Genomic DNA, 19231 nt, shown 5'->3' on the forward strand with positions numbered 1-19231 from the left:
GTCTGGCAGGGGGGCGGGAGGGAGCTGCCTCTCCGCTCTGATCATTACAAGGAGAAACACAGGTGGGCGGGCGAGGGGGCGTGTCTGGTACGGGGGCGGGAGGGAGCTGCCTCTCCGCTCTGATGTCATCCAGAGAGCAACAGCGTGCGGGTAGGTGGACGGGCGAGGGGGCGGGAGGGAGCTGCGGCCGGTCTTCACATGTGAAATTGAATTACATGTGCAGCTACCCCGAAGGTAAGACCTAGCGCTATCTTCAGGGATGTCTGTAATATAAGACCCACCCCGAACTAGGTCTTATTTTCGGGGTAGGTCTTATATTACAGAAATCCCCGAAGATAGCACTAGGTCTTATTTTCGGGGTAGGTCTTACTTTCGGGGAAACACGGTAGTTACATAGTTACATAGTATTTGAGGTTGAATAAAGACACAGGTCCATCAAGTTCAACCTTTGTGTGTCTGTGTGTTTGTGCGTGCATGCTTGCGTGTGTGTGTATATGAGTCCCTGTGTGGTCTAGTTTTTAAGAGTACCTGTACCCCTGTATGTTATGGTTTTGCGTGATGCAATACTCTCTGCTGATGCCACTGCTTGTGGAAGAGAGATGCCAAAATGTAACCACTCAAACTGAAAAGAAGCCCCTACGCCCTTTGTGGTTAAATCTTTTCTCCACCAATTTTAGGTTGTGGCCTCTAGTGTTTTTAGGGAGTTTACAGTAAAAAGTTTATTGCTTATGTTGCCATCGCCACTAAACACTTTGTACATCAAAATCATGTTCCCCCTTAATCGCCTCACTTCCAGTGTGAACAAGTTTAAATGTAGCAACCTCATCCCATAGCTTTGGTCCTCCACTCTCTTAATTAGTTTAGTTGCCCTTCTCTGGACTCTCTCCAGCTCAATGACATCCTTTCTGTGTATTGGGGACCAAAACTGAACCACATACTTAAGACGAGGCCGAACCAGTGATCTATAAAGTCACAAAATGATTGCTTTGTCTCTAGAGTACATCCTTTTTAAATGCAAGACAGTACTCTGCTAGCTTTGTTTGCCGCAACCTGGCATTGCATGCTGTTATTCAATCTGAGGTCAACTATGACCCCTAAATCTTTTTCCATTTTTGGCTTCCCTAGTGGAGTATTGGTGTAATGAAGTGTACAGCGCTAAATGCCCTTCAGGAAATTAGATAACGGTAGGGATCATATGGTGTCACCTCCGTGTCAAGCAATCGTGAAACAGTGTATATATAATAAATATTTGTGTAAAAACTTATAGTACGTTATAAAATGTGTCAGCAGGTGTCATAAAAGGCGTGTCATACATGAACCTTATTAAATAAATAAACAAAAATCTTCAAAGAACATGTGTCATATATGTGAAAAATAAATATATCACAATATAAAACAGTCTGTGTTGTTTTCTTTTGAAAATAAGTAGAAGTATGCACTTATAATATAAAAAATGCCTAGTGGAGTACCCATTAATGTTTTATTCCGCTTGCCTGTTTGTAATCCCAAAATGCATTTTTTTTACATTTTTCAACATTAAACCTAATCTGCCATGCAGTTGCCTACGACCATATTTTATCCAGGTCCTCCTGTAATGTTACAATATCTGAGCACATGTCTATTATCCTCAGAATGTTAGTATCATCTGCAAACACAGAAACGTGGCTATTAACACCTTCCCCAATATCATTACTAAACAAGTTAAACAGTATTGGGCCTAGCACAGAACCCTGGGCCACGCCATTCTCGACCTTAGACCAATTTGAAAAAAAAAATGTATCAATACTCGCTGGACACGTTCCTGTAGCCAGTTCTCTATCCATGTACACACAATTTCATCAATGCCCATAGATTTCAGCTTGTGTATTAAGCGTTTATGTGGTACTATGTCAAATGTTTTAGCAAAATCCAGGTACACCCCATCCACCGGCCTTCCACCATCCAGATCTCTACTGACCTCTTTGTAGAATGTTGGCAGGTTGGTCTGACAAGAACGGTCCTTCCTAACTCCATGCTGATTATCACTTATTATATCATTGCCATAAACAAAATCCACAAAATAGTCCTTTATCATTCCCTCAAACATTTTGCATACTATTGATGTTAGACTGACTGGTCTGTAGTTCCCAGGTTGGCATCTTGAACCTTTTTTGAATATCGCTACTACCATTTCCTTAAGGCAATCACTTGGTGCCCTTCTAGTCATTATAGAGTCATTGAAAATGAGGAATAATGGTCTTGCTATAACATGTCTGAGTTATTTAAGTAACCTGGGGTGCAGGTTATCTGGTCCTAACGATTTATTTGCATTGAGTTTCTAGTCTGTGTTGAACCCTGCTACCGCCAACCACTGCGATATCTTACACACTTAGTTACTCACATTCTTTTCTCCATTAAACCCGTCTTTTTCTTGAGTGTTATACCGAGAAGAAAAATTAATTTAATATCTCAGCCTTCTCCCTGTCATTTGTGATTAATCTCCCGTTTCTCATCTTTTATTGGGCCTACCTGCTCTTTTCTTACATGTTTACCGTTTATATATTGGAAGCATCTGGGGGGTTCTTCTTACAGACTGTGGCGATATGTTTTTCGTAATCTATCTTAGCTGCTCAGATTTCACGTTTACGTCTCCTATTGCATTCCTTGTAGTTCTGGAATGCTAATGCAGTCCCCTCCATCTTATACTGTTTATATGCCAGCTTCTTTTCTTTGTTGTCTTACCATTTTATTTAGCCGTGCAGGCTTAGCTCTCAATCTTTTTTTTGTTACCCAATGGTATGCACTTGGTAATAGCATTGTGCAATGCATTCTTAAAACAATCCCACTTCTCGTCAGTGTTCATTGTTAGAAATAGGTTGTCCCATTTAGTGTCATACACTAGATGACGCAGATTATCGAAGTTTACCTTTTTGAAATTTAGCGTTCTTGTCAAACCAACACACTTCTCTTTTCTATCTGTAAAAATAACTCAAGGCAACTGGACTTGCTGTATTTTTCTTGAAGAAGTTTCACTGGTCATCCAACCAGAACCTTCACAGACACTTCTCTTTTCTGTACCCAACATTAAAAGTAATCACACTGTGATCACTGTTACCTAATTGATCCCTAATCACTATGTCTGCAACTAGGTCCACAATATTTGAAATTAATAAATCTAGTATAGCATTCTTCCTGGTTGGGACATCAACCATCTGATCCATAAAATTTAGGAAACAGCCAGCCTTTATTGAATGAGCGGTTCCATGTGACCCATCAATGTCCGGATAATTGAAGTCACCCATTATAACAACATTTCCCCTGCTTCCCAGCTATTTCTATTTGGTGAGCATCCTCCTCTTCCCTTGTGTTAGGGGGTTTATAACACATACCCACAATTAGTTTACAACTTATCTAGTTCTAGCTACAATGACTCAATCATCAAAAAAGACACAAAACATGATTAGTATTTTTTTGGTCAACAATAGTAATTATTAAAGTACTTACATGAAGAAAATGGACAGTCAACAACAGCAAAATATGCTAACCTTGGTGGTAAATGTTTGGCAAAACAAACAGTCTACTAAAAGAGAGTTTTTTTCTTCCTTTTTGTACTTTATATATGCAAATTTACCCGGTGATCCTGCCAGCAAAGGTCCTTCCTGTGGTGACAACACTGCTCCTGCACTTGCAACATTTCTCAGCATACTCTAAAAAAATAATTGATGAAAATGGTAATGAATGGACATCCATTGCTGCTGTGTACAAATGCTGAGTGCTGAATAGTGAAAAAGTACAGGTGCTACCTGTTTGCTTTGAAGAGCCCATTACAGCACACCATTTTAGTCAGGAAATGTCTGTGTTTATTTAATAGCTTGGATCAGCAAATAATTTGTCGGTTTTATGATATGGACTTACTGTACAAAGCCCTCTTGCATTGAAAACTGTGTTTGCTGCCTTGCTGAATATAAATGCAGGACAAACCTAAACAAAATAAAGGAGCTTGTAAAACAGCTCATATTGACAAATGCTAACCAGCAAGAGGCAAGCTGGTCTACTGCCCAACAGATGTAACAGCTGACTGTAGTCAGGCACCAGGCCTCCTTAGAGGGAGAGCAGCAATTAAACCTGTCTTTACAGCAGCAGGTACAGGCCCTTTCAGAGAGGCAGATCATGGCACATGTGCCAGTGTCTACACCTTGCAGATGGTTCAGAGCACTTTACAGACCTTGCCCCTGGAGGATGATATTGAAGCCTACCTTGGTATCTTTGAGATAGTTATCAAACATGGGAAGCTACCCAAGAAGCAGTAGGTTGATATGCTAGCACCATGTTTAACAGGGGAGCCCTAAAAGGCCTACTTTGACTTATGTCTCAGGATGCCATAGAGGAGCCTAAAGAAGAAATCCTAGCCAGGCTTGGGGTGACCATGGCTTTCCAAGCGTAGTGCGTGTTCACATGGGAACATGACCCAGGGAAGCCTGCAGTGTCACAAGTGTATGATTTGTTCCACCTTACAAACAAGTGGTTACATCTGGAGGCACTCAAGTCTGCTCATATTGTAATGCAAGTGGTCTGTGACCATTACATCAGAGCCTTGCGGGTTAAGATACAGCAGTGTATTAGACATATAGACCCCAAGCCTGTGGATGAGCTGGTGCATATAAAGTATATATTAGGGATGCACCGATACCGATACCAGTATCGGTATTGGTGCCGATACTGAGTATTTGGCTGAGTACTCGCCTAGGACTCGCCTAGTACTCGCCTCATACTCACCTCGTACTCACCTAGTACTCACCTAAATGCTCCTGATACTTATCCGGATACCAGAACTTCCGGTATCAGGAAGCCAGGCGGCGAGTCATTACATGCCGCCCAGCTTCCTGATTGGCTGGGAAGCTGGCTCCATGCTCCTAAGTCACCAGGGAGCATGGAGCTGACTTCCCGGCCAATCAGGAAGCCAGGTCGGCAAGTCATTACCTGCCCCCTGGTTTCCTGATTGGCTAGAAAGCCGGCTCCATGCCTCCTCCTCACCTGGTAATGATGGAGCATGGAGCAGGCTTCCTGGCCAATCAGGAAGCTGAGCGGCGTGTAACGACTCACCGCCTGGCTTCCTGATTGGTTGGGAAGCTGGCCAATCAGGAAGCCGGGTGGTGAGTCATTACTCGCCCCCCAGCTTCCTGATTGGCCAGAAAGCCGGCTCCATGCTTCCTTGTCACCTGGTGACAAGGGAGCATGGAGCCGGCTTCTTGGCTAATCAGGAAGCCGGACCGCGTGTCATTACACGCCACCCGGCTTAGTCGCGTACCGTCTATGGCAGGTTACACAGCAGGGAGTTTTACCCCGCTGTGTAACCTGTTAGAAGCTGGTCTGAATGGATAAAAAGATGTCAGCTTGAAACCTGAAACTGACTGCTTTCTATTCCATAATACAAGGTGAGGCTCTGCCTTACCTGCCTCACCAGACCCACATGTACCTGCTGCGATGTGACATTCAAAATATACTTGGGGAATACACACACGTAGAGATAACCCATTGGATTCCTGAAAGAGTGATTTGTAGCAGGTAGATATCAGTAAATATGTATCAGCTGATCTGTCAGACATACTGGATAAACTCCCCTAGAAAGAAAGCAATGTGTATATGCCTGGTCTCCCTACCAATGTCCTCATCAACATAAATCACTGAAAAATTGAACTACCATAAAAACAAATAATTGCACAAAAAGAAATCATGACTTGAAAACAAAACCTAACCTTGTTTTATTTATTTATTTTTTATTTCTTCTTTTATTTAAAAAAAAAGAGAGAGTACACATTTCCGATATATTTTCATTCATCTTCCAAAACTTATTTGAATTCCACTGAAGAGGTTTTTTTATTCTTCATGTACATGAAACACATTGCAAAGGCACCATATAATCTGCCAGAATCTGCAGAGAAAATATTGGTAGAAAGCTTATACTAAGGAATTAAATACATGTTTATTGCGTTAGCTTGTATACTCAGTGAAACTATAATGGTTGTTGGAAGCCAGAACTGAGATTCTTCAGGCGAGAAAACAAAGAGGAGAAAGTGATTTTTTTAGCAAGCTTTTTCTTGTTTTAATTGAAGTAAACAAGGAAACTGAATGACAACACAGTGCTCATTGCAGTGAGATTAAGCACTAATTGAGTAAAAGGGCTCAGGTGGATTTTCTAGTTAAAGCTTACAGGACCAACTGAATCTGCTGGGAAGGAGGGAGCCAGGGAGAAAGGAGAAGAGTATACACACTTCGCAACAAGTCATTTTTAACAGTTACAAGCTTGCCACAAAGACCTCACAGGGAGCTTAACAGATGCAAATGGGATCCATACACGCTCGACAAAACCGTCTAACAAAGATGTTCGAAAGCCTAATAGAAAAGAAATCACTTACTATTAGAAAACTTTACAACTCAGATCTGTGTAACTAATTAACCCCCTTCATGCTGGAGGAGGCCAGCCAGACCCTTATTCCAAGTGACAGCACAAGTGATAGTTCCATAAATGTTTTAAATTTAAGTTCCTTTTGATACTGTACAGACTCAATTAAATTTAGTAAATGTATTTGCATTTATTAAATCTTGGGTAACTAAGTCAAATCAAGGCTAATATAGGTTAACAGAAAAAGGTAGTGGTGGGAGGGACACTTGATTGGTAGCTACCCATTTGGTAAGTGTGTTTTTTATTTTTTATTTTATTAAACCTTAAAGTATAAAAATAACCAATCACTGATATCTTAAATACGCTTTTTTTTCCATTCTAGTTCTGGTTAGAGTACTGAAGGGTTAGAACCCCTGTCCAGGGGCGTCCTGAGGCCGGGTGTCACCCGGAGCAGAGACCGGGTGACACCTCGCCCTGACGTCATCACGCATGCGCGTGACGTTGCCGCACGCGTGCGCAACTCGCCGTGACGTCATTGCGCATTGATGCCTGCCGGCAGCCATCTTGATGATGGATGCCGGCAGAGAGAGCAGGGGACGTTCACCAGACATGATGAGGTATGCTGCCGGGTCCCCTCCTCTCTCCTTAGACTGTCGGGCTCTCGGTCCGTACTTTTTAGAGGGGGTTTGGAGAACATGTACACTATATTAATAGGATGTAGTTGCAAAGAGGCTGCAGGAGATCAGTGAAACTGTGGTGCAACAAAAAATTAAACCGTGAACAATATTTTATAAAAACAAAAAATTGCAGTTGTGAATAACTTCTGCAAAATGTGTGTCACCCCCTCCACCGTGGGTGCATATGACGGTGACAACACAGGAGCACAACTGTCACTCTATAGCAGGAAATGCCTAAATAAGGACCTTCATGGAATACCAGGTATAATATAAACAAAAGCTGCAGATTAAAAAAAGAAAAAGAAAGAAGTAAAAAGAAAGAAATCAACTTTTAAAATACCATGTTAAAGCTTGTATGAAATTTTAGTGCTTGGGTTTAGATCTACTTCAAACAAAAATGTTGTTTAGAAAGAAATCTCGTAAGTCATCCAAATACACACAATGTGAATGTATCATTTCTTACTTCATTACAAAATGGTTTACGCTGCTTTGACTTTATTAACACAAACTCTGCAATATCATTTCTCACACATTTCTAGTTATGTCACCAACCTTGCCTGTTGTGAAACTGAATCTTCTTGGAATGTTTTTACTTCTATACACAACCGTGATCTTGCTTAATATGTTCAGAAATAAAGGAAGCCAAACCAAAAGGTGAAAGAGTCAAAACGCTCTTTTAATCATTCACAAATCAATTAAGCAAAAAAAAACAAAAAAACAACGCGTTTCAAGGGCAACAACACGCACCCCTTCGTCAGGTCTTAGGATGGGATAAGGTTCTGATTGGACTCAAGATACTATAACCAAATAGATTGCTATGAAATTTGATAAAGGGATCTCTTTTACAGCTGGAAATTGCAGCACCCAAACTGTGATCTTACTTAATACATAACAGCTTTACTTTAGAAAAAGAACATAATCAGCTACATTCCTCCTCTATGAGAATAACAGAAGCAAGACCGTGAAAAAAATAAAAATTATTGTATATCAAGGAAAGGTTAAGGTAAGGTTTAGACGTGCACATGGTGTGTATGTTTTATGTTTTACAACATGATTTTTGTTTTTATAACACATATGATGTGTATGTTTTTGTTTTTTTAATAACAACAATTATTTATTTCAACATTTTTAATGAGAATATATTATTATAGTCAATAAAGAAGAGATGGATGCATACCAAAACAGACTTTGCTCCATATGATCCTATTCAGAATGAAAACTATCTAAGGAGGAACTTGTGGGACAGAAGGATGAGTCCCGCAAAAGTGTCTGGGAAGGTTAAATGGTTATTAACACAGTGAATTCAGAAATCCATAAGCTACATATAGGCTTGGTATAATGGCAGCAACAAAAAATTTAGCCTGAAAGAGCAAGAAACATAGGATCAGAAGAGAATGCACAAATAACTGTATTTTCGGTGATGTGCATTGCAGCTGAAACTCAACTGATTAAAACCAATGAATTGTGTGTGGTGGAAAGCAGTCTTGTTCAGGAAAGTCTTATAAAACTCTTTTCCTTCTGCAAATCCAGTCTGATTTCTTTTTATCACTCATAATCCATTCACAAGCTCTTCAATAAAAACGATGACTGAAAGAACAGCCTCTTGACCCACACACTAGGGTTTCCCCTTTCCCTGCTGTGTCGTCTCAATGGAGGACAAGATTTTTAGCTTTCCTTATTCTTGCCTTGCAACCACATGGCAGTGACATGCCAGACAAGGCAGACAGGTGATGGCTGACACATGGGTTCCTCTTTCATAGAATTCTGACTTTCAGCAACCCACTGAGAACTTTTTCTTTTCATTTTCCTTCTCCTCACTGAAACCCTATTTTGTTTCCTGACTTCTGATTGGTGGGGAGTGTTGATGGCTGACTGTGATTGCCTCGGACATTTCATCCTAGCAATTGTTCAAGGAAGTGGTGTTGACTTAATAGTAGTTAATTAAGTAGCTTATGGCTTTTGTGTGTTTGAGCAAATGGGTAAAGCAATGATCATCAGGGGTAGACCACCCAAAACCTAGCAAAATCTCTGCATTCACTAGATCTTTTTCCAGGACCTGAAAGAATTACTAGGACAGCCTGAATGTCTTACTTTGTAACTGAGCAATTACCTCTCCAGTGGTGGAATCGCCATACATTATGGTAGGCATTTTGTTCAATCTGACCAGAACTTATTACAAATTAATTCTATATCAGGAAAGTTAAATTGTATTTATATCCATTTTATTATTTTTGGATAGAATAGGGAAGGGTTATAACCCCAGTTATTTTAGTTTTTGCTGTTTGTGCCCCAGTGGGGAGATATCCCTTCCCTTCCTGTCTTTGGGGTGCAATAGGACGTGAGAGGAAATGTTAGACAGTTGTCACCAGAACAAGTGTCCCCCACTGGAAGATATATGCGGATGTCCTCCCGCACTTCTTACCGGATGTCCCTGTAAAAGATGGGTGCTTAAATGACCACGGATGGCGCCACTTGAATAAGAACATAAACATAACAGCAACAGCACACCGAAGTAGTGTCCAAAATAATGTCTATTTTTATTGACGCATATTGTTACTTGTAAAGCACTTTACAAGTGACAGTATACGTCAAATAAAATAGAAGTTCCTTTGGACACTTTACTACGGTGTGCTGGTGACGTTATGTTCACGTTCCCCGCTGGAAGATTTCCCCTCTATTCCTGTTCTGGTGACAACTGTATCATTTTGAATTTCCCCTGACTTTTAGTCTTCATATCAATGACCACCTGGACATATGGAGAGGTCGAATAAACTTAGCAAGCACACAGTCAACAATAATAATTTGGCAGGAGGTCTGATTCTTCTCTACTCTATCCAAAACTAGAGAAATGTGCTTTGGCTATACATTTACTTTAAAAAGTATATATAAGCAATGTTAATCTTCCAGAAATCCAGTGAGCTTTTACATTTCTGTTTGAGGTGACAACACTTCCTCTGCTGCACTGAAATCCCAAGCAGTTTTACCAGCCATGCCTGTTCACCTGCAGAACACCTTCCCCGCAGGTTGTGGATATGAGGAGGGACCACATAGAGGTGTACAGTTGGAGTGCATTGGAATGTGTTTGTTGAGTTACAAATAACTAGGGATGCCAATAGGGATGCCAATGCTAGTACAATACTTGTACTCACCCAAATGCTCTTGATGCTTATCCCGATAACGGAACTTTCAGTATCAGGAAGCCGGGCGGCGAGTCATTACACACCGCCTGTCTTCCTGATTGACCTGGAAGCTGGCTCCATGCTCCCTTGTCACTTGGTGACAAGGGAGCATTGAGCTGGCTTCCCAACCATCCAGGAAGCCGGGGTAGCATTTAATAACTCGACGCCCCCTGGTTGTTTGGGAAGCTTGCCAATCAGAAAGCCGGGCGGCAAGTCATTACCTGCCCCCAGTCTTCCTGATTGGCCAGAAAGCAGGCTTCATGCTTCCTTGTCACCTGGTAAAACCTCGCCACCTGGCTTCCTTCATTGCGAGTCATTACCAGGTGACAAGTCATTACATGCTGCCCGGCTTTCTGTATGGGACTACCAGTATCTGCATTCGGTATTGACGAGTACCAAAAAAAAATATCGGTACTCGATACCGAAATACCAGTATCGGTGCATCCCTTCAAATAACATATCTAAAAATATATACGGTTGCTTCAGTACTGGCCAACTGAAAATAAATTAAGGAGCATTTCTGAAAATCATGTATGTTTTATTCAGAAGCTAGAAGAAAGATAATTATTTCCATGCAGACTGGCACTCACACGTCCTTATGGCACATTGTTTCTAATTTAATTGAATGGGGTTGTTTTACTATTTTGTAAAATCATAAAGGAGGGCTGGGCTGTTTTATTTATTTTCTCATAACAAAGCTCTCTGTGATTAAGTGTAAGTCTTAGTGACACGGAATACATTAGCTCCTCGCAGATGATTAACTAATTGTAGGAGAAATATACAGGAATGCCATATTTAAGTAATCTAGAGCTTTTTAAATGTTGAATTCCATTTGCAACTATGGGATTCACACAGGTTTCTCAAATTCCAAAAGGACTTGTATATTATTATACAATTAACAAAAGGAAAGAAAGCTAGTCTTCAGTTCCCATGACATAAAAATATTTTTTCCATTAAAGTCCAATTTAACCAATTAGTATTACTGTAATTCAGTCATGCTTCATATGCTTTAATAAATATGCCTCTTTTTTACATTTTTTTCAACTAAGTGCTGCATCAAGGGTTAAAAAAAACCCTGTGCTGCCAGCACAAAGGAGAGTCAAAACCACGTTTTTCACAAACCCAGCTCTCCTGCGGTTCAATAAATACACTTCACTGGACACTACCCTAATCAATATCGCTCCCTGAGCAGTGCTGATGATTAAAGAAATGTTGGGGAGAGGTGGAGGAAGAGCTAGGCTGCTGCATGTGTGTGAGTGCAGCAGTCTGACTCTACTAGTGCTGCCAGCAGGGCCCTTTTAACCCTTGTTGCAGCACTTAGCAGAAAAAAAGGGCAAAAAGAGGAATATTCATTACTTACTGCATTATTAAAAGGTTCAATTGAACTTTTTAAAAAAGGGGTTCAATTGGGTATTATTTTAGCACAGCGTTAATCTCTCTGCAGCTAGGGCACACCCAAAATAGTAAACTTAATTCTCTTGCCAGGAGAAGAGTGTAACATGTTCACACGCAACGCTAGTCCCATTCTAGTTTTCCATTCTAAAGTTAATACATTACACAAATGTATTTTTTCTCCACTTTCCTCTTAACTTCCCTGGGCATTTAAAGGGTATTTTTAGTTTTATTGCATTTTATTAATTAATATGAATGCATTAATAAGGACAATTATCAATTAATTAAAACATTCAAGAAGTATTGCATACATGGACATATGTATTAAAAATGTGTGCCGCACACCGTATTTAAAATGTTTTTGGGGTTTTATGTTTATTGAGTTATTTGGTTTCTTTTTTTATTTTTGTTGGATTGTGTTTCTGTTAGTCAACTTGTCCTAAAAAGTATAAAAGTGACACATTTTTGTATTCTAACATTCCACCACATTAAAAACACATCCCAAAAAATCCTAAAAAAACTTTAACATGTATAAGTCATTTAACATTTTAAACAGACTACCAGTTTTGTAAGCAGCATTTTTTATAAATTTGAGCATTTGTGAATACATTTTTATCTACTTGTTTTGATACCATTGATGATGTATTGCATTAGCAGTGCAATTAAATTCTGACAAAAAAATGATATTTGTAAACTTGCAGTTTGTATTACGTTGTGACCATGATAACTGTTCATTATTCATCATTAGCAGGACCAAAACATGTTGTTACTTTACATTACTTGTAATTATGAATGCAATTGTATTTGGGTGGGACACTATACATTTGTTCTATTGTTTTCACCAAGAACGCCTAATCAGGTTTAAAGGGAAGGTTTCTGTTTTTAGGCTTTTTTTTGCTGATCAGAACACCATCTGGGAACAGACTTTTTCACCTTTCCATTTTCTACCAACTATATTTTATTATTTTCCTTTTAATTTTTACTTCTTGACCTTTAAGATAAGTCAAAGTTCAGCTTTAGTAGGGTTGATTTACTATGTTGGCACTGTGGTAAGTGAACAATTTCTACTCCATTTGTAAACCAACCCCAATGCTTACTTCTACAACAAATTGCATTTTCTGTTGTTGGTAACATTTTGTATTATTACATTTATTATTTATTATAACTATTTATTTATTTTATGTTCTTATTTATGTATATACAAGATTTACATTATGCTATACAATGAAACCATAATAACAATTGAAAAAAAATATTAATCATAATTTCTAAGGCATTACCATAATTTCATCAAAACACAAAACAGTGGAGCTGTTATTATATTGATGTAAAACAAATTCTGAACACAGAACAGCAATGCCAAAAGTGAGAAAAATCTAAAATGCTGTAAAAATGGCTCTTGCTAGCCTGCTGTCATTAAAATAATGTACAAACTATACTGATTTAAAGTGCTAAGGCGCCAGTGCATGCATGTTCAAAGAAAAAAAAGAACAATTGGTAATTCATTGGTTATTCTTACCGTGCTCAACAGTTTTTTGTAGAAAATTGGCAGATTCAGGAGAGTTCATCATAAAAAAAAAGAAAGCCTGATCAGCATAACAATGCAGTGGAAATATATGTAAACCTAATCACTAAAAATTATATATAAGCTTTAACATGGTAATGCAATTTAAAAAGTAATTTTAAATATTTATAAATTTACAGCTTTCATTAATATAATACCTGGCACTTCCTGTTTGAGAGTGACAATGCTCTGTCCCTGTCTCCCATTTGTGCTCCTGCATTGTAGCACTGTGTCACATGGGCTTCTGGTTGAGTCTACCCATTGAATTCAACATGAATTTGATGTGTTGGGCATGGTCCACTGTTGTCACTATCAGAAAACATAGGGGTCTATTCACTAAGCTGCTGAAGGATCTAGCCGTAGCTTCGGTTGATCCTTCGGCTAGCTTCGGCACCAGGACCCCTTCGGTTCAGTAGAACCGAGGGGCTGCTGTACGGGCTATTCACTATAGCTCGTACAGCTCCCAAAGTTGGCCGAGCGGCCCAGTCAAGCCGAAGGCATATGCCTCGGCTCGACTGAGCCGAGGTGAAAGCCGAAGCTGGCCGAATGCAGAGAGATCAGCGTCCCTGGTTACTAGGTAACCAGCGACGCTGTCATTACACACTGAGAACCCGGCCGGGCCGCTATGATATCACAGCGGCCTCTCCGGGTTCTCAGTGTGTAATGACAGATGGCCTCCCTCCCCCTCAGGGAGGCCATCTGTCATTACTCTCCCGTACGCTCTGGGAGTCTAATACGGCTCCCGGCCGCCCACGAGAGAAACACTTTCTTTTCTTGCTATCTGTTTTTTTTTTCTTACATGGGGCCGCTGGCCGCCCTCAGTCAGAAATGTAAAAAAACATCATAGGAATGCATAGCTAGATTCCTATTGGCTATTTCACTTTGCAATAGCCAAAAAAGCCACCCAATGAAGTCAGCTGTACAAGCCTGAAGTCAATAGCCGAACAGCGTTCAGCTCACTTCACTTCGGGTCGGTTATTCACTCGGCTGCCATCGGCAGCTTAGTGAATAGATCCCATAATAAATGCCATTGAGTCAACACTCGAGTGTATGCATATAGACAGGACGTAACTGCAAAGAGGCTACAGCCCTGAGACGTAACAAATGATGAAGAAAAGGTGAAAAGGGTATTTTATTAAAATAAAGGCAATTGTTTGTGATACATGGTGCTTTTGCAAACTCAGTGATGATAAGGTAAGTGTGCAGTTGCAGCGTAGAGTTCAGTGTTAGTTATAAGGTTAGGGGTTTTATTGGGTTTATGTTATTTTCCAGAGTTAAGGGGTAATGTTAAAGCGGACCTTTACCCATATCTTAAAATAACAACAAACAAGGTAAGAGAGGGACAGAACATTGTCACCCTATATTACTACATATAATTTTAGGCTGCAGATTTAAATATTGAAATAACTTTTTAAATAACATTATCAAGCTTATTTTGGTTCCCAGTGATTGCCTTTAATACACCTCTAGCAGGAAAAGCATTGTTACTCCTCAGGCTGTGGAGTCAGACAGATACAGGTGAAACTCGAATAATTAGAATATCGTGCAAAGTTCATTTATTTCACTAATGCAACTTAAAAGGTGAAAGTAATATATGAGATAGACTCATTACATGCAAAGCAAGATAGTTCAGGCCGTGATTTGTAATAATTGTGATGATTATGGCTTACAGCTCATGAAAACCCCAAGAACCCCAAATCCACAACCTCAAAAAAGTAGATTATTACATGCAATCAATAAAACTAGGATTGTACATAGAACAATATCGGACCTCTGAAAATTACAAGCATGCATATGTACTCACAACCTTTATCTGCTTTTTTTCCCAGAAGAATGGAGTCATCTTTGTTCAGACACTATCCAGGGTCAACATCTACTTCCTGAACTGAGTTTCTGGCTCAGAAACAGTCATTAAAATTCTGGTACCTGTGCAGTTATTGCCTGTGTTCACAAATTACTGATAGACATCATTGCTGCAGCCTCTTACCTTGCTACAAAGTTACAATTTCCCAGTCAGATCACTAGGGGAGTGGAGACTGAGAAAATGCTTTCTCCTGCCTGCAACAGACTGATGATGTCATCCCAGCCTAGGCAAAGTCACTGTCTGGAACACAAAAACTGCTTTTTAATGATCAGGTGGAACTTTTTTGAACAAACATACTGCAGTTGTATATTGTAACCTGTCAGTCATTTACTAATGCAGATTTGTAAAGTTAGTAAATGGTCCTCTTTAAGTACAAACTCTTAATTTTTTTTCCCACGAACAATAAAAAATGAATGTGTAATGATAATACAATACAATTAAATGCACTTCAGGGTGAAAAGTGTACAAAGTGCATAAATTGCCCAGATTGTTTTATAAATGCCTTGCACTGTTTATGGATCCTTACATACACTATTGATAATGTATCTCAATTTGCAGTTTTACATACATTTTACATATATTAGTTTATTTACAGATTGTTTTTTACATAACACAACTAATATCCAATTTTAAACATTTAAAGTGTGCTATTTTCACAGTGTGATTTTACAGCATAAATTTAAACAATCATTCATACTTGCTAATGCTAATTAAGAAATGAAAACCACACAGAAGTCTGTTTTTGATTAAACTGAACACAACAGGCAGGCACCTTGACACAATTTGCCAAACATCACTTCAGCTGCATACTGTGAGTTATGTACAAGAAATCATTCAAATCCTTTTGATGCTTGCAATTACTGTTTCCTTCATTATTCTTAATGCACAAACAAAGTTAAGTTAATCCTCTCGATTAGGCTCTCATTTAGCTATGATGCCGTAAAGGCAACGTGCAACCAAAACAGGAAGTGACATCACAAATTTACATCTCAACCTGTTGTCCTAATAATGTGAAGGATTGAGTACAAATGTAAACATTACTTTAATTTTTGTTTTGGTTAAATATGTTGCTTTTGTGGGTTAAATTTAAAGATTTTTTTTTTTTTTACTAAGGGGGTATGGATTTATTTAATTTTGAAGAGAGGTGTTTCAAATATGATTTGCATGATGAAGTGTTCACATTTTGAGGAATGTCATATATAATTTAACAGGTATTTGAAAGGAGACTCATGCACTATAGCAACTCCCTAAACGTGGTGGCATATATAGAACAATTGACAGAAAAACTGAACTGTTTTGTCTCCCTCAACTTTACATTTGTCTCCCCTTTCTTCTCCAACTAGGGTTCCGGTGTCCCCGGCACGTCTTGTATGGGAGTTTGTCGGGAGGTTCAATAAGGCCCCCCGGTTTCCTCCTTGTCCTAGAACCTTTGTCCTTTTCCAAGCACTTGGTGTTTGGTAAGTATTGGGTACCTACTTGGCTGGGATGCCCTATATCCGTTGGGATAACTGCCTTAATAGTGTCCTATGATTAGTTTAATCTTTGTTTGTTTTATTGATGGAATATTTATAAAAGGAGTAATTATGTATAAATTATTATTACTAGACTAGTTCCCTATGGTCCTCTGAAGAAGCTAAAAGCGAAACGTGTCAGTACCAGGATTAACACCGGATACGTAAGCTATCCAGAAAGATTACAGTGTTTGGTATCAGTACTGATTTTGTTGAATAATTTGGATATGTAATCTATTTTCTTTCTGGTATTTCTGTATATCCTGGTGTCACATGTAACATATATTTGGGGAAATTTTGTCTTGGGCATCTATTTTATCAAATCAATGTATATGTATGTCAAATAAATTATGTTTTTTGATTTTACTTAAGCAATGGTCATGACACCTTATTAAACCCCATATTTCTTTTTTGGTTGTTTGTGACCCTCAGGAGCCATTTAAAGCCCATTGCATCTTTAAAAAAACACCTTTATTTCACCTTTACCATTGACTCCAATGCATTTTGCATAATGCAAAGTGGATATTTAGCAGAAAACTTCTGATTTTCACCAAAATTTTGAGAATATGAAATTCTGAATTTCGTTCATATCTTAATGTATTAAAGCGATAAAGAATGTACAGTGTATGTTCACTTATCTTAGTTAATGAGGTGAAGCTGTGTTCACTTCGATTATCCAAATCATGCACAGTCTAAAAAATCCTTTTTTTCTTAAAGGGGACCTTGCAGCGAAGTGCAAGTTCTGCTTAATATATTAGGGCCTCCTCCCCTCATTGTAAATAGCATTGTGAATGGGGAAAAAAGACCAATAGGGAATAAAGTTATGAAATATACTTACCTTACCCCAATTTCCATACTGCAGGGGGTGACAACGTCATCCTTCCAAGAAGATCAGTGGGGAATGCTAAGTACCCAAAATCTAGCAAGATGACTTCCCAACAAAGCATAATAGTGTCTTCTCATGAGATTCTGGCCACTAAGAATCTCCCTTGGACCTCATTGGAAGGATAGCGACGTCACCCTGTCCGAAGTACCATGGACAGAAGCCAGGGTAAGTATATTGCTGTGTATTTTATATTTTGCCTACAGGATTTATTACCTTCATGCTGCTATTTACAATGAAGGTGAAGGTCCTAATACATTAAACCGAAACTTGCTTTTTACTGCAAGATTTGCTTCAATTTCCCTTTAATGCGATTGGTTCTTTAAAGTAAACACAGCGTCGCTTACTGTACTTCCTGAAATTCTAACCTTGAATGTGGTTTTCATTCGAGAATGTTAAAATCAAACAAAATTTTGAATGACATTCTACAAGTCTCTGATGTCATTATCGGATGTTCTAAGGAGATTTTTTGCAGGAGTGTTCATATGGAAATCCAACAGTGTATAGCAAGTTTAAAGAAGAACTCCAGGAAAACGTTTTATTTACCCTTGCAGAGGGGCTACCCCACTTGTTTTTGTCTAGGTGCTAAAATAAGAAAAACTCACCCAAAGCTCTGAGCCGGCCAGCTGTCACAACGTTCCCTCCAGCCTGTCTCCTCCACTGCAGCATTGCAGTGCCTTCATATCTATATACTGTGTATATATGTGATGATTTACAGGACCTTATACCGCTGCAAAGGAGGGGGGGACTCTCCAGGAACCGGTCTAAGAGCAAGACGGCTCAAAACATTGGGTGAGTATAACTTTTTTTTAAACTTAGACAAAAATGAACTTGCAGGGCAGGGGTAGTAGTAATACCTTTTTCTTGAGTTCTTCTTTAAGTAAAACTTCACCTTGCTAAGTTAATAGCCTTTAGCCATTTAGTAAATCAACTTCCCTGAGTCACTGACTGACAAGCAGTATGCAGATAAGAAATTGTGACTTTTTGGGGGGGCTTTCCTGATCTGGAAGCTTGCTCTAGGTCAGTGACTCAAAAAGCATGAAGACCAGTCTGCTTAACAGCCAAGCAACAAGCATTTTCAGGCAAAGGTTTTATGACAGGTGTACTCTACAAAAAGATCTGTGGTTTCACTTTTGAACTGCAAGCATATTGCATTACATTGCAGATAAACTTTCTTACTCAGTCATTGCCCTTTATTAGAAATACCCCACTTGTTTTGCAACAAATGTCATTTTAGCAGGAAACAGTGATTAGAAGCAAGAAAAGGTGGGACTAATTAGCATTTTATTTGTATCATAGCAACTGGGAGACCAAATGTATATGCTAAGAAGTGCAAATTAAAATCACTCTTACTATACAGCAAAACAGTTGCTTTTTATTCAGGGGAAGCCTAATCAAAGACAAAGGGAAACATAATTGTAGACCATTCAGCTATGGTGATCTGTAAAAGAAATAAAAACAAACAATTAGTTCAATAAACGGAGAGTAATAACATTATATGCCAGTAAAAAAAACCTTGATGAGACCTTTTGACCTTGATGCAGTTAAAAGGTCCATCAAAAAGACCACCTTGTGTCTCACTTAGTGATGTCTATCACCACTTACAGTACATACTGGTAAAAAATTGATTATTATAACTGAAACACGAGTGTCTTCTCAAGATATACACCTATAATGTCATGTGTAAAGCACTTCCATTTAGACATGTTTACGTCTTTACAGTGTTTAGATTTGTAAAATATGTTTTCTTCACCAATCAGAGAGGTTCCCGACCATGTT

This window comes from Nanorana parkeri, unplaced genomic scaffold (genome assembly GCF_000935625.1).
Source record: "Nanorana parkeri isolate BGI_ZX_2015 unplaced genomic scaffold, ASM93562v1 scaffold1224, whole genome shotgun sequence".
Lineage (NCBI taxonomy): Eukaryota > Metazoa > Chordata > Amphibia > Anura > Dicroglossidae > Nanorana > Nanorana parkeri.